General features: G+C 40.1%; 1 protein-coding gene across 3 annotated transcripts in view; it reads left to right on the top strand.

Moving 5' to 3' along the window:
• The window catches only part of BICDL1 (BICD family like cargo adaptor 1), a 97,336-nt gene that overhangs the window by 28,174 nt on the left and 51,554 nt on the right, over positions 1–17,608 (top strand). The gene's annotated exons all lie outside the window — the stretch shown is intronic.

Consider the following 17,608-nt stretch of genomic DNA (forward strand, 5'->3'; position numbering starts at 1 on the left):
CAACTCTCTATGAATAAGTCAGATTTTCCATATTACCCTAATTTTACTAGTCACATTCAGTGCTGTATGTTTAGCATTTGCAGAACTGGAAGAATTCCCCCTACACACACCTGTCGTCATCAGTTGCTAGGTTACATCTTTTTACATGGTCCCAGTCTGGTGATGTTTCTATGGATACCAGTTATTTCTTCTCCTATGACACTGCTGTGGTCAGGGTCAGCGTACAGGCAAGATGTAACCATGATGTCAGAGATGCTTTAGCATATGGCTTTCCATCTATATTAATGATAAGACCTAAGTAATAGATGTAAATTCCATGTTTTCTAATATTATATAAATTAAGGAAATGAGGTATTAACTGAATCTTGGATATACTTCATCACTTAAGATCTTTATTCCATAATTATTTCACAGAAATAAACCTAACAGGTTATGAACTGTGAACAGGAGACCTGCTATACTGTGTCTAGCTCATGCACCACACAGACAGCATCTTTCCTCCTGTAGGGAGGGCTACCCAGGGAATATAAGCATTATCTTTGACCTTGTCCTTAAAGGTTAGGGACACTTGAGGATGCTCTTTGTCAAACTCAGTTTATCTAAATGATAAAGCCTGAGGTCTATATTGTATTGCCATTTAGTATCACACATAATGATGTTTGTTTTCCTCCTGAGTTTTAGACAATATGAAGGCAGGGACTGTGTCTTTAACTGGTTTTTATCCCAGCAATGCTTGGTATTATGCCACACACATGACAGCAATCCAGAAAAGGCTTATTGATCTGAAGACTGAAAGAGTAGTTAATTACCAATTTGACTTTAGATTCCTAGCATAAAGTTTTAAGATGGTGAGAACCCCTTCATATTACAATTTTGAGGGTCAAGCTTAACCCATGTTACTTAGCTTTTATTGTCTGACTCTTTTATCTCACACTTGAGGAAACAACTAGGGCCTTAAGAGGATGTGACTCATCTAAGGTCACAGAGCAAGAAAAGCGGTGGTTGATGCAAATGTGTATTATAAAAAGTTTGAAAAAAACAGAGTTTAAACTCTTTGCAATGGGCTTCCCTGGTGGCGCAGCGGTTAAGAATCCGCCTGCCAATACAGGGGACACGGGTTCGAGCCCTGGTCCGGGAAGATCCCACATGCCGCAGGGCAACTAAGCCCATGCGCCACAACTACTGAGCTTGCACTCTAGAGCCTGGGAGCCACAACTCCTGAAGCCCGCGTGCCTAGAGCCCATGCTCCACAAGAGAAGCCACCACAATGAGAAGCCCGCGCACTGCAACGAAGAGTAGCCCCCGCTCGCCTCAACTAGAGAAAGCCCACATGCAGCGACGAAGACCCAATGCAGCCAATAAATAAATAAATAAATAAATAAATTTATTTTAAAAACCCTAAAAACAACTCTTTGCAATAAAAAAAATTCTTAAGTGTTTTGTTTTATGCAGTCTGTGTGTACAGACATAGATTATTGAAGAGGAACTTCAGTGTTTAACAGGAGCTCTACGAAAAGCATACCAATTGTGGGGACTTCCCTGGTGGTCCAGTGGCTAAGACTCTGCCCTCCCAACGCAGGGGGCCCAGGTTTGATCCCTGGTCAGGGAACTAGATTCCGCATTCTGCAACTAAGAGTTCACATGCCACAACTAAAAGATCCCACATGCCGCAACTAAGACCCAATGCAGCCAAATAAGTAAATAGATACATATTATTAAGAAAAGGAGAAAAGCATACCAATTTTTATTTAGAGTCAATTCAAAGCCTTGCAGTCTATTTAAATATTTGACTTACTCCTCAAAAACCAGATTGAAGTTGAACATAGCATAGGATTGAGGACAGTTTTCAAAATTAACATCCTATTTAAAAACTGTCAGAAATGGGGCTTCCCTGGTGGCGCAGTAGTTGGGAGTCCACCTGCCGATTCAGGGGACACAGGTTCGTGCCCCAGTCTGGGAAGATCCCACGTGCCGCGGAGCGGCTGGGCCCGTGAGCCATGGCCACTGGGCCTGTGCGTCCGGAGCCTGTGCTCCGCAATGGGAGAGGCCACAACAGTGAGAGGCCCGCATACCGCAAAAAAAAAAAAAAAAAAAAAAAAAAAAAAAAAAAACTGTCAGAAATAAATTAAAAAGTTATTCCTTGCAGGCAATGGCACTTCCTTAAAGTGAAAGGAATTTACTTACCAAACACAGTCCTTTTGTTTGGGAAGAAACAAAGTGAATGAAAAATGTGTCTTCTGAAATGCAGACTGTCAAAGGTGTCAGTAATGGACTTTAACTGCCAGTGGGAGAGACAGACAGATCCTAAGAACACTGGGGAAAGTGACAAAGCAGAAGCTTTCAAGAAATGAATTGTAATTCAGCATGAACCTCCCCTCCTTCCTGGGACCAGAGAATCAAAGAATCTGCCGCCTCCTTTCTGTTTACCCGGCCACATCCTTTGTTGAACTTTATGCAGTAATCATCCATGTATCTTCCTGTATTTATGCTCTGCCCCTTCATTTTTTCCCTTTGTCAGCCTTCTTCCATAGGAGTTCGGAACAGCTTATTGCCTTCAGGGGACTCCCCTTTACAACCAAATAAAGTTGAGGCTCCTTGGCATGGCATTCAACACCCTGTACCATCTTGGACCTAGCCCAGATTTCCAGCCTTGTCTCCCACTACCTCTCTGTTTGTACCCTATGCTTCAACCAGATTAGCCTATTTCCCGAGACTGCCCTGTGCTTTCCCACCTCACATTGTCTCCTGTTGCCACCTGTTGGAATCTTCCCCAGGCCTTAAGGCCAAGTTTGTTTGCTCCTTCCTTCATGGGTCTTTGCTGTTCTTTCCCCACCTGTTTTTTTTTTAATATTTATTTATTTGTTTATTTATTTATTTATTTATGGCTGCGTTGGGTCTTCGTTGCTGTGCGCAGGCTTCCTCTAGTGGTGGCAAGCGGGGGCTACTCTTTGTTGCAGTGCGCGACCTTCTCTTTGCAGTGGCTTTGCTTTGTGGATTCTTAACCACTGTGCCACCAGGGAAGTCCCTTTCCCCACCTATTTTAATCTCTCCTGCTGACTACCAAGAGCACTTTAGTACTTTCCTTTTGTCATTTATGTTCTGTTATCTGTTATGGTTAATTCATGTCCTTGATTCTGTTGAGTCAAGGGCTGTGCAGTCAGGGCACCTCCCACAGGGGGCTGAGCACCTTGTTTGAAATAGAGTGAGTATAAGACAACATTCATGGGCTTCCCTGGTGGCGCAGTGGTTAAGAATCTGCCTGCCAATGCAGGAGACACGGGGTCAAACCCTGGACTGGGAAGATCCCACATGCCACAGAGCAACTAAGCCCATGCACCACAACTGCTGAGCCTGTGCTCTAGAGCCCGCGAGCCACAACTACTGAGCTCACGTGCCACAACTACTGAAGCCTGTGCGCCTAGAGCCCGTGCTCCACAACAAAGCAAAGCCACTGCAATGAGAAGCCTGCGCACCGCAACGGAGAGGAGCCCCCGCTGGCCACAACTAGAGAAAGCCTGCGCGCAGCAACGAAGACCCAACGCAGCCATAAATAAAATAAATAAATTTTTTTTTAAAGATGACATTCACAAGTCAAATAGGCATATATTACTTAGTTCCATGGTTCAAGTGTATAGCAAATATAACTGTTTACTAAAAACTTTTACCCAGAGGATTTATATTTTACTTCCTTTAATGCACGCTCACACTTGCTGAATTCCTTCACTATTGTCTATATCACTGGTTCGCAGTCTTTCAATATGCTGACCCTCCTCTTAAAAATCTAATCCAGTGACCTTCTACAATTTTTTTTTTTTTTTTTTTTTTTGCGGTACGTGGGCCTCTCACTGTTGTGGCCTCTCCCGCTGCGGAGCACAGGCTCCGGACGCGCAGGCTCAGCGGCCATGGCTCACGGGCCCAGCCGCTCCGCGGCGTGTGGGATCCTCCCGGACCGAGGCACAAACCCGTGTCCCCTGCATCGGCAGGCGGACTCTCAACCACTGCACCACCAGGGAAGCCCTACAATATTTTTGAACAGCCTTATTGAGGTATAATTTATACTTTATAAAATTCACCCATTGTAAGTGTACAATTCAGTTATTTTTAGCAGATTTATAGAATTGTGCCACCATCACTGTGATCCAGGTTTAGAACATTTCTGTACCCCTACCCCCGCAAAAGTTCTTCTGTGACCTTTTCCAGTCAGTTTCCACCCCTCTGCCCCGCCCCCCCTTAGCCCCAGGCAAACACTGATCTGCTTTTGATCTGTATTGATTTACCTTTCCTGGATATTTTGTATAAGTAGAATCAGACAACAGGTAGTTTTTTGTGTGTCTGGCTTCTTTAGCATAGTGTTTGTGAGGTTCATTTACATTGTAGCACATATCAGTAGTTAGTTCCTTTTTATTTCTGAATAGTATTCCCTTGCATGGATATAGTGTGTTTTGTTTATCAGCTCACGGGTTGATAGACATTTGATTTGTATATAGTTTTCGACTATTATGAATAGTGCTGCTATGATCATGCATTTGATTCATATACAAGTCTGTGTGTGGACGTTTGTTTAATTTCTCTTAAGTGGAATTGCTGTCTGGTATGTCTCTGTGTTACTTTTTAAGTAACTGCCAAACTGCTTTTTCAAAGAGGCTTTATCATTTTATATTCCCACCATCGATGTCTGAGAGTTCCAGTTTCAACATAAGAGGACCCCCTTTTTTTTTTTTTTTTTTTTGGCGGTATGAGGGCCTCTCACTGTTGTGGCCTCTCCTGTTGTGGAGCACAGGCTCCGGACGCGCAGGCTCAGCGGTCATGGCTCACGGGCCCAGCCGCTCCACAGCATGTGGGATCTTCCCAGACCGGGGCACGAACCCACGTCCCCTGCATCGGCAGGCGGACTCTCAACCACTGCACCACCAGGGAAGCCCTCCCCTTTTTAATATTAAGAAAAAAAATTGTATATTCTCACTTGATAGTAGATGTCATTTTAGTATCTGCAGGTTGATAAGAAAGAATAAAAATGACATTAGGGAATTAGTAATACTTCTAGAAGGATTTATAGCCTGTAATCACAACAGCATTTAATGACATCATATATTTAGTCTACAGGCAGTGCTTTGTGTGCACTCTTTTAGCAATTTAGTGTTCCCCAAGGATCCATGGTTGGGAGCTACTGGTCCAGATGACTTGTCTAGAAATAAATATAAGCTGTCTTTTTATCCATCTTCTATAAAATAGAGACCTACCTCATAAAGTTGTTTAGAAACTAAAGCATTTGGCCCATAATAGGTGCTCAATTAGTGACAGCTATTAATACTAGGGATCAGTGTGACTTGACTATAGAGTATAAGCTTTGGAGCCATACAGATGAGAATTCTAACTTTCCTGAACCAGGCTAAAATAATAGCAGTCTCTCCTTTAGTCAAACTGCCTTGGAATGGAGACTGTATGGATTCTTGGAAACATTGCTTTTCATGCTTGTTCCTTGCTAACTTCAAAATGCTGTATCTATCCATTTCATTTGGTCTCATCGTTTTTGGATTGGAACCTTCTTTTCCTCCCCACCCTCAATTTATCAGAGTCACTTAGCAAGTATTATTCCTGTATTCTAAAGCTAATTCTCATCCCTGATTACACCTAAGAATCACCTGGGTAGCTTTTTTTTTTTTTTTTTTGCGGTGTGCGGGCCTCTCACAGGCTTAGCGGCCATGGCTCACTGGCCTAGCCGCTCCAGCATGTGGGATCTTCCTGGACCGGGGCACGAACCCGTGTCCCCTGCATCGGCAGGCAGACTCTCAACCACTGCGCCACCAGGGAAGCCCACACCTGGGTAACTTTTGCACTGAATACTGATTCCTGGGTCCCACCCCCAGAGATTCTCATTTCACTTTTCTGGGATGTGACCTGAACATCAGGTTTTTTTTTTTTTTTTAAAGCAGGTGACTATAATGTGTGACCAAGGATGAGAATTACTATTCTAATATGAAACCAGGATTAGTGACAGCTGTTCTTGCCTACTTTAGTGTCAGGAGTCAGAGTTACAAGTATCTTAATTCCTTCATTAATAGAGACATTAAGCAAAACAGAGTCTCTGGGATAGCCTGTTAGCATGACACCAAGCCGCTGGAGGAACCTCTCAGGTTCCACCTAAGTGGCCTAGTCAGTGTCTGAAAGGAGGTTGTGTGGAATGAAAGCAAAAACTTTAAGCCATGCTCAAGTCAGGGCATGTTTCATCCATCATCACTCCTTCTAGGAGGCCATGTGACATAGTGAGATGGATTCAGTTTTTGGCACTAGATGAATCTGGATTTATTTTGGTTCTGTTGATTACTAGCTGTGTTGATTGAGTTCAGAGTTTGCAACTACACATTTTTCTCATGTGGAAAAAAATAGGGATTACTAAAAACACAACCAGAGTCATACTATACACCTTACAGGGTTGTTAGCATTGCAGACTATATATAAAGTTCTTAGCATACTTGCTGGCTTAATAAATAGCAGTTGTGTGTATACTACTACTCATGCTAAAGACTGTCTTTGACTTGTTTGTATCTCCAGTGCCATTCACAGTGCCCTAATGCTCAGAAGGTTATAAAATGTGATGATATAGAAAACAAAATTTGATTTTTTTAAATCAATCTGACTGTCCTCCTAGGTAAATAATTGAGATGTAACACTATAAAATAAGTGCTTAGCAAGTGAATGTTGCTATACATTATTGTAATGGCAGTATCCCTTCATTTTTGTTTAATGAGATTCATGGTCAAAGTCATGCAGTGTCATATAACCCAGGGACAAGAATAGTAGCACTTCAGTATTTAGCAAGAGATGCTTTAATAGTTAACAGCAGGTGTGATATAAGCAAGAGAATGGGTATGAGGGACAGCTATGAAAAATAATCAGGCAAGAAGTCAATATCAGATAAATCAGAGTCAAAGAGCTTAGGACAGATAGATAAGTGTAAATCAGAACATGTAAGACAAGTACAGTTCATCATGTATTTTTTTTCCTAGCTGTGTCTGCAGAGGGCCTAGCAGCAATGATATACTGGTAGTAATGAGTACCCCTAATGCACAGATTTTACTTCCTAAATATCATTCCCCACTAAAAGGAACCTGTGCTCCTTGGAGAAAAGAGTAATTCCAAGTCTGGAGTAAGAACTTAACAGGGTGAGCCTGAGACATCATTTTGTGCTAGAAGCAGGAAAGCTTTCAAAATCTAATGGAATAATTATATGTGTACTTCAAGTGAAAACAAGCTAATGGAGTTGTGTCAAAGGACACAGAAGGTAGTTTGAAAGGACCCTCACTGGCTAAAGTTGGGACAGTTGGAGCATTAGGCAGAATAATGGCTGCAGTTGATTTATACACATAAATATATAAAAATCCATGAGTCCATGATAATACTCAGAAAAGAGAAGCTTCCCCTACCCCACAGTTTAAAAATTAATATCAGCTCCTTACTCTAAACACCAGTGAAAGGAAATAATTGACCATTTTTCTAGTAGCAACTGTTTTAACGTAACAAGATAACTCTAGGTAATGAGGGTATGTTCTTTTTTATGTAAGAATGCCAGCTAATATTTGTAGAAGTAATGGTATAATTAGGAATCACCATTTCAACCCCTAATAAAATACCTGATTCAGGCAAAAAACATCTACAGATGATAAAAATTATTAGGTGAGAGGCAGATGGAGAATTGGAAATATTACCCCACAGATTATTTGGTTATTTCAAGGGGAAAAACACAGCTTTACAATAGAAGGATTACCTTAACCTAGTGGTCTATCTTGGCATCACAGAAAGTGGAATAACCAGGCATTATGTGCTTCTTGTTGGGGTGCAGCTTGAGGTAAACAGCATCACCTGTGAAGGGTTTTGTAAAAATTGTTTAACCTTGAATCTGTTCAAGGCTTTTAGATTGACTTTCAGTTTACAGAAAATACAGAGGTTAGAGCAGGAGCAAACTATGGCCCTTAGGCCAAATCCAGCCTGTAGCCCTTGAGCTAAGAATGGTTTTTACATTTTTAAAGGATTGTTAGAATAAGACAGAAATAAACCAAGAAACAAAAAAGAATATGTGACAGAGACAGTATGTGGCCCACAAAGCCTAAAATATTTGTTTTCTGGACCTTTAAGGAAAATTTGCCAACCCTATTTTAGAGGAACAAGTCTAATTGCTACAAGGAAGCAATTAGACAAATCTGGAAAGTGGGCATCCCATAGGAACACTGGCTGGGTCTATTCAATGTCATAGAAAACGAAAAGGTAAGGGGTGGGAATTTATTCAAGATTAAAAGAGACTTACAGATGTAGAAAACAAACTTATGGTTACCAGGGAATAAGGGGGCAGAGGGATAAATTGGGAGATTGGGATTGACATATACACACTACTATATATAAAATAGATAACTAGGGGCTTCCCTGGTGGCGCAGTGGTTGAGAGTCCGCCTGCCGATGCGGGGGACGCGGGTTCATGCCCCGGTCCGGGAGGATCCCACATGCCGCGGAGCGGCTGGGCCCGTGAGCCATGGCTGTTGGGCCTGCGTGTCTGGAGCCTGTGCTCCACAACGGGAGAGGCCACAGCAGTGGGAGGCCTGCATACCACAAAAAAAAAAAAAAAGATAACTAATAAGAACCTACTGTACAGCACAGGGAACTCTACTCAATACTCTGTAATGGCCTATATGGGAAAAGAATCTAAAAAAAGGATATATGTATATCTGATTCACTTTGCTGTACACATGAAACTAACACAACTTTGTAAATCAACTATACCCCAATAAAAACTAAAAATAAAATAAAATAATAAAATAGCATGAGAAAAAAGCAAAAAAGATTAAAAGATGAGAATTAATATTGTTAAAATGACCATACTGCCCAAAGCAATCTACAGATTTATTGCAATCCCTATCAAAATACCCATGACATTTTTCACAGAACTAGAGCAAATAATCCTAAAATTCATTTGAAACCACAGAAGACCCTGAGTTGCCAAAACAATCTTGGGAAAGAAGAGCAAAGCTGGAGGTATCACCCTCCAAGACTTTAGACTATACTACAAAGCTACAATAATCAAAATGGCCTGGTACTGGCCAAAAAAAAAAAAAAAACCAGACACATAGATCAATGGAACAGAATAGAGAGCTCAGGAATAAATCCAGGCACCTATGGTCAATTAATCTACAGCAGAGCAGGCAAGAATATACAATGAGGGAAAGACAGACTCTTCAGTAAGTGGTGCTGGGAAAACTGGGCAGCTACATGTAAAACAGTGAAATTAGAACATTTTCTCACACCATATTAAAAAAAAATGGATAAAGACCTAAATGTAAGACCTGGAGCCTTAAAACTCCTGGAGGACAACATAGGCAAAACATCCTTTGACATAAATTGTAACAATATATTTTGGAATCTGTCTGGTAAGGCAAAAGAAACAAAAGCAAAAATAAACAAAGGGACCTAATTAAACTTAAAAGCTTTTGCACAGCAAAGGAAACCATTGACAAAATGAAAAGACAGTCTACTGAATGGGAGAAAATGTTTGCAAACAATATTACTGATAAGGGGTTAATATCCAAAATATATAAACGGGTCATACAACTCAGTATAAAAAAAAAACACCTCACAAAGAACCCAATCAAAAAATGGGCAGAACACCTGAATAGACATTTTTCTAAAGAACACATACAGATAGATGGATAATAGGCACATGAGAAGATACTCAACATTGCTAATTATTAGAGAAATGCAAATCAAAACAACAATGAGATATCATTTCACACCTGTCAGAATGGCTATCATCAAAAAGTCTACAGATAACATGGGACTGAGTGAACTGATGAGGATGATTATAATTTTTGTGACTTTGTTTGAATAAAAAAAAAATCCCACAAGGACTCAGAGGCAAAAAATATACAAATCAATTTTCACTGCAAAGTAAAGGAGCTGTTACAGTGGAGGATTACTGGACTGAATGTCAATATTATGACATAGTATGAGGGTGTTTTGTGTTTGGTAATTGCAATCATTGTTGCTTTTGTTGTGGTCATCCATTTACAATGCTTGGTGTCAGTCTATCTCTTGTAAAAAAAAAAAAAAGTCTACAAATAACAAATGTCGACGAGGATGTGGAGAAAAGGGAATCTTCTTACACTGTTGGTGGGAATGTAAATTGGTGCATCCACTATGGAAAGCAGTATGGAAGTTCCTAAAAAAACTGAAATTAGAACTATCATATGATCTAGCAGTTCCACTCGTGGGTACATATTCAGAAAAAATGGAAACATTAATTCAAAAAGATACATGCACTCCAATGTTTATAGCAGCACTATTTACAATACCCAAGACATGGGAAGAACCCAAGTGCCCATCAACAGACAATTGGCTTAAGAAGATGTGGCGCGCGCGCGCACACACACACACACACACACACACACACACACACACACACACACACACACACACACACACACACACACACACACACACACACACACACACACACACACACACACACACACACACACACACACACACACACACACACACACACACACACACACACACACACACACACACACACACACACCCTCAGCCATAAAAAAGAATGAAATTCTGCCATTTGTAGCAATGTGGATGGACCTAGAGAATATTATACTTAGTGAAATAAGCCAGACAAAGACAAATACTGTATGATATCACTTATATGTGGATTCTAAAAAATAAAACAAGTGAATGTAAATAGCAAAACAGAAACAGACTCCCAGATATAGAAGGCAAACTAAACTAGTGGTTACCACTGGGGAGAGAGAAGAGGGGAGGGACAAGATATAGGGGTATGGAATTAAAAGATATAAACTACTGTGTATAAAATAGATAAGCAACAAAGATATATTGTATAGCCCAGTGAATTATAGCCATTATCTTATAATAACTTTTATTTATTTATTTTTGGCTGTGTTGGGTTTCGTTTACTGTGTGAGGGCTTTCTCTAGTTGCGGCAAGTGGAGGCCACTCTTCATCCCAGTGCACGGGCCTTTCACTGTCGTGGCCTCTCTTGCTGCGGGGCACAGGCTCCAGACACACAGGCTCAGTAGTTGTGGCTCACTGGCCTAGTTGCTCTGCAGCATGTGGGATCTTCCCAGACCAGGGCTTGAACCCGTGTTCCCTGCATTGGCAGGCAGATTCTCAACCACTGCACCACCAGGGAAGCCCTATCTTGTAATAACTTTTAATGGAGTATAATCTGTAAAAATCATTGAATCACCTGAAACTAATATAATATTGTAAATCAACTATACTTCAATAAAAAATATATAAAAGTATATTGGGAACTTCTTCCAGACAAGCTCGAATAACAGGAACCAGATTACCTTCCTACCTAAAAAAAAAAACCAAAAAAATATATGAAACAATAGTTTTCAGGACACTGGGCATCAAACAATGAAGGATAGTGATCCCTGAGGGACGGCAAACAAAAGAGATGAGCCCTACAGTTGTCCCATCCTGCCTTGAGTTTCCAGGCTCTGACATCAGGAGCAGGAACTGAGCAGAGTCCAGTAGATTCCCTGAGTTAATATGGAGCTGTGAGTCTAGGGAGACCAGTGTAGCAACAGTTCATAGGACAGAGTACCAGAAAGAAAAGATAGATGGAGAGAACCAGAGATCTGCAGAAGTTCTCTCTTGAATACTCAGCAGAGACTGATTAGCACAAGACATGAGCAAACTAGTCAAGACTGGGAATTTGAAGAAATTAGAAGCACTGTTGCCCAGTGCTCACACAGTGATGGCAACAGGCACTGTTACCACCAGCTAGACAGGAAAATTTCATAATTCATTAGACATTGGGTAGAGTACTCAGGAAGGTCTTGCCTTTGTAGTAGGGAATAATTAGCTCTAGACTGAGCACTGCTCTGGACCTGCCTAACAAATCTTAAAAGCAAGATTCAAAAGGATCAAACCAGGGCTTCCCTGGTGGTGCAGTGGTTGAGAGTCCGCCTGCCGATGCAGGGGACACGGGTTCATGCCCCGGTCCGGGAAGATCCCACATGCTGCGGAGCGGCTGGGCCCGTGAGCCATGGCCGCTGAGCCTGCGCGTCCGGAGCCTGTGCTCCGCAACGGGAGAGGCCACAGCAGTGAGAGGCCCGCGTACCGCAAAAAAAAAAGGATCAAACCATGTCCAAGTAACTTAACTGTTTCCCAGAACAAAGCTCAAAAAGAATTATAGGAATAACAAAGAGGCAAGAAGACATGATCCATAAAGAGGAAAATCAATCCATTGAAACTGACCCAAAGCTGGCACAGATATTAGAATTAGCAGAGAAGAACATTAAGAGAGTGATTATAACTTGTACTCTGTATGTTCAGAAGTTGAGTAGAGACACAGAATATATAAAATAGATCCAAATAGAACTTCTAGGAATGAAAACTACAATGTCTGAGATGAAAAGTACACTGACAAGATTCATTGCAGATTAGACATTGCAGAGGAAAAGATTAGGGAATTTGAAGGCATAGCAATAGAAATTCTCCACAATGAACCACAAAAAGGAAAAGAGAAGAGCATCAGTTAGCTGCAGGACAACTTCAAGTGGCCTAATACAAGTGTAATTGGATTCCCAAAAGAGAGGGAAGTACAGAAATAATATCTGAAGAAATAATTGCTGAAAATTACCCAAACTTGATGGAAAGTATAAACCCACAGATCTGAGAAGCTCAAGGAACACCAGACAAAGAAACAGGAAGAAAACTACACTGTCAATTAACAATTTATTGCCTTTCAGCTCCAGATGCACCCTCAGTACACACTCTGAGATAAACAAAGGAATTCTTTAAAGTTAGCGTGATGTTAAGCTTTCTTAATACAGGGTTCTGGTGCTAGAGGGACACTGTAGGAGAAAGAAGCTCTCCTGCTGTTTCTGGTGCAGGTTGGGGGTCAGAGGTGTCAGTGTGAGGACATCTGGTGTAGCCTTCCACAACATGGTCTTTTTGCAATGTTTGCACCTTGTCCTTTCTTCAGCTCTTTGAACATATAAACTAGAACCTCCATGTGATCCTGTGCTCTGAAGGTTTCCTTCCCCCATCAACACTCAGACTCTCTCCTGCATGTCATTGGTTGCCAGTTACCTGCTCCCCATCCGCACTCCACAGTATAGCTTATTGTTTGCCTGGGAACTCCAGACCACCTCTGACCTGGCCAAACTAGCAGACTTCTCTGCTATCCAGTGGGCTATACCATACCTCCTCCCAATGAGGTCTGAACCCTTCTACATCTGTCCTTTATGGATATTCTCATTCAGCTATAGTGTACCATATAGGGTTTCCTTATTTCTTTTAGTTACTCTTTTATCATGGTTAATAACCCTTTGTATTAAATTCCCTCTTTCTTTTTTTTTTACATCTTTATTGGAGTATAATTGCTTTACAATGGTGTGTTAGTTTCTGCTTTATAACAAAGTGAATCAGCTATACTTATACATATATCCTCATATGTCTTCCCTCTTGCGTCTCCCTCCCTCCCACCCTCCCTATCCCACCACTCTAGGCGGTTGCAAAGCACTGAACTGATCTCCCTTGTGCTATGCAGCTGCTTCCCACTAGCTATCTATTTTACATTTGGTAGTGTTTATATGTCCATATATATACACTACCACTCTCTCACTTTGTCCCAGCTTACCCTTCCCCCTCCCCATGTCCTCAAGTCCATTCTTTAGTAGGTCTGCATCTTTATTCCCATCCTGCCCCTAGGTTCTTCATGACCTTTTTTTTTTTTTTTAAGATTCCATATATATGTGTTAGCATATGGTATTTGTTTTTCTCTTTCTGACTTACTTCACTCTGTGACAGACTCTAGGTCCATCCACCTCACTACAAATAACTCAATTTCGTTTCTTTTTATGGCTGAGTAATATTCCATTGTATATATGTGCCACATCTTCTTTATCCATTCATCTTAAATTTCCCCTCTTAATCTACTATGTGATTTCTTTCTCTGGTTGGACCCAACTGCTACATGCACCAAGGCACACAATAATCAAATTGCTTAAAACTAGTGATAGAGGGAAAATCTTAAGCAACCAGAGAAAAAGACACAGTATGTAAAGAGGAACAAAGAAATGAATGACATCATATTTCTCATCAAAAATAATGTAAGAGGGAATATAATGGAGCACATCTTTAAAGAACTGAAAAGAAATCTTTCAATCTAGAATTCTACACACAGTGAAAATATATTTTGTAAGTTAAGGTGAAAGACATTTTCAGACATACAAAAGGTGAAATAATTTATCAGCAGATTTACACTGCAAAAAAATGTTAAAAGAAGTTTTTCAGGCAAAAGGGAAAATGATACCAGATGGAAATCTGGATCTACATGGAGGAACGGAGAGAGCTAGAAATGGTAATTATATGTAAATACAGTTTTTTAAAATTATTGAAATGTCTTTAAATCATAATTGACTATTTAAATAAAAACGATAACAATGTATTATGGGGTTTATAACATTTGTAAAAATAAAATGCATTACAACAATAGCCTAAAGGCCAGAAAGGGAGAAATGGAAGTATGCTATTATAAAATTATTATACTATATGTGAAGTGGAAGGATAACACTTAATGGTAGACTGTGATAAGTTAAAATGAATATCATATACCCTAAAGCAATCACTAAAATAATAAAACAAAGAATTGTAGCTAATAAGCCAACAAACAAGATAAAATGGAATCATAAAAATATTTCATTAATTTTTTAAAGGCAGAATGAGAGGAAAAATAGAAGAACATATAGTACAAATAGAAAACAAATAGAAGGTGATAGACTCAAACCTAAACTTATCAATAGGTCACGTTAAATGTAAATGGTTAAAACACCAGCAGTTAAAAAGCAGGATCTGTCTGATTGGATAAAAAAGTAAGGCACTAATAGGTTAAAAATAAAAGGATGGAAAAATTATACCATACTATTGCTAGTCAAAAGAAAGCTGAAGTGGCTACATTATTTAATATCAAATAATGTAAGAAAATAAAGTACATTCCAGAGCAAAGAATATTACCAGCAATAGAGAAGCCCATTTCATAATGATGAAGAGGTCACTCAAGAGGACATAACAGTCCTAAATGTTTATGCCTTTAATAACAGAGTTTCAAAATACATGAAGCAAAAAGTGATAGAACTGCAAGCAAAAATAGACGAATTCACAATTCAATTTATCTCTCTCAATTACTGATAGATCAAGTAAACAGAAAATAAGGATATAGGAGACTTGAACCAACTATCAACCAGGTCTGATTAGACCTAGACTTGATAGAATACTCCACTTAACAATAGCAGGATGTACATTATTTTCAAGCGCACATCTTACCAAGATAGACCATATTATGGGCCGTAAAAGTCTAAATAAATTAAAAATAAGTGAGGTTTATCCTAGGAATTTAGGGTTGATTTAACCTTCAAATATTAATTAATATAATTCACCTATTAACAGACTAAAAGAGAAAGACCATATGATTATCTCAGACACAAAGCATTTGACCAAATCCAACATCCATTCCTGATGAAAACTCTCAGCTAGGAATCGAAGAGAACTTTTTGATAAGGGTCATTTACAAAAAACCTACAGGTAACGTTGTACTTAAATGGCAAAAGACTCCTGAGGTTAGGAACAAGGCAAGGATGTCTGCTCTCTCCACTTCACTTTTTTTTTTTAATTGAGGTATAATTGATACATAACATTATATTAGTTTCAGGTGTACAACATAATAACTTGATACTTGTAATATATTGTAAAATGATAACCACAGTAAATCTGGTTAACATCTGTGACCATACGTAGTTAGAAAATTTTTTCCTTATAAAAACTTTTATTAGCTGTAGTCAACATGCTGTATATTACATCCCCATGACTTATTTTATAACTGGAAATTTGTACCTTTTGACCTCCTTCACCTATTTCACCCACCCTTGCCTCTGGCAACTACCAGTCTGTTCTCTGTATCTATGAGCCTTGGGTATTTTTTTGGTTTTGTTTTTGCTTTTTTTAGATTCCACATATAAGTGAGATCATATGGTATTTGTCTTTCTTTGTCTGACTTATTTCACTTAGCAGATTCCCTCTGCGTCCATACATGTTGTTGAAGATGGCAAGACTTCATTATTTTTATGGCTGAATAATATCCCATTATATATATATACACCATATTTTCTTTATCTGCTCATTCATCAGCGGACACTTAGGTTGTTTCCATATCTTGGCTGTTGTAAATATGCTGCAGTGAACATGGAAGTGTATACATCTTTTCGAGTATCTTTTTTTTTTAATTTATTTATTTTTGGCTGCATTGGGTCTTTGTTGCTGCATGCGGGCTTTCTCTAGTTGCGGCGAGCGGGAGCTACTCTTCATTGCAGTGCACGGGCTTCTCATTGCAGTGGCTGGCTTGTCTTGTTGTGGAGCACGGGCTCTAGGGTGTGCAGGCTTCAGTAGTTGTGGCGTGCAGGCTCTAGTTGTGGCTCGCGGGCTCTAGAGTGCAGGCTCAGTAGTTGTGGCGCACAGGCTTAGTTGCTCTGTGGCATGTGGGATCTTCCCGGACCAGGGATTGAACCCATGTCCCCTGCATTGGCAGGAGAATTCTTAACCACTGCACCACCAGGGAAGTCCCATGAGTTCTTTTTTGCCTCTGCTGCTTCCCACAGCACCTGAGTGATCAGCAGTCTGGACATAACAAATTCCAGTTTGTCTCTAGGTGTCCTATTTCCCAGAGGATCAAAAACTTTAGACTTGAACAGATTTCAGATTTCTCAGATAGAATATGCTTCCAGATATGAACTTAGAGTCTACTCTGTTTAAATTTTTCTAGTTTTGGTTTTCACAAATTCAGCAAACATTTATTGAGAACTGACTACCAGCTACAGGCAAGGCATCAAGTTATCCATCACTTTATCTTATTTTCTGATGCATTTCAAAGGAAGTTGGAGACATCAGTACACTTTACTCCTTAATACTTCAGGAGGTATACCATTAACTAGAGTTCAGCATTTGTTTACAGTTTTTTTTGTATTTGTGTCTGTAACTTTGTGTGCCAGGCACATGATAGGTGCTTATCAAATGTCTATTGAATAAATGAATGACTGAGTCAGATCAAAACACAAAAAGAGAAAGAAGACTGGAGTGTATGCATTCATGAAAGTGGTAGAACCCTATGCAGTTTGCAAAGGGCATTTTGTATCTGCTGTCTTGACAGTCTCAAAATAAAATTCCTTCCACCATATCTTCCCTTCAATCCATTACATGTATACAGAGGCCCACACATACCTGTGTTAGAATATTCCTTTCTCAGAGGCAAAACATTCCATTCTCAGAAGCCAGGAAGAGGGAATCTTTTAGGAAAATGAGGACAGAATATGTCGATGCTCCTCTTCCTGGTTGTGGCTCTGGGGTCACGCTGGGCATGAGCCATGACAAAAACGAGGAACAGCTGATTAGGGTTTAAAGGGAGGTTTGTTTGTTTGCTTGCTTGCTTGCTTATTTGGGGGGGCTTTTGGTCTCAGTATCTCATGGCCTAGCCAGGCTGTCCTCCATACAGACCTGTCACTTTTAGGCTGACTGATGGGTTAAA

The sequence above is a fragment of the Mesoplodon bidens genome (genome assembly GCF_964165515.1).
Source record: "Mesoplodon bidens genome assembly, chromosome: 13".
Lineage (NCBI taxonomy): Eukaryota > Metazoa > Chordata > Mammalia > Artiodactyla > Ziphiidae > Mesoplodon > Mesoplodon bidens.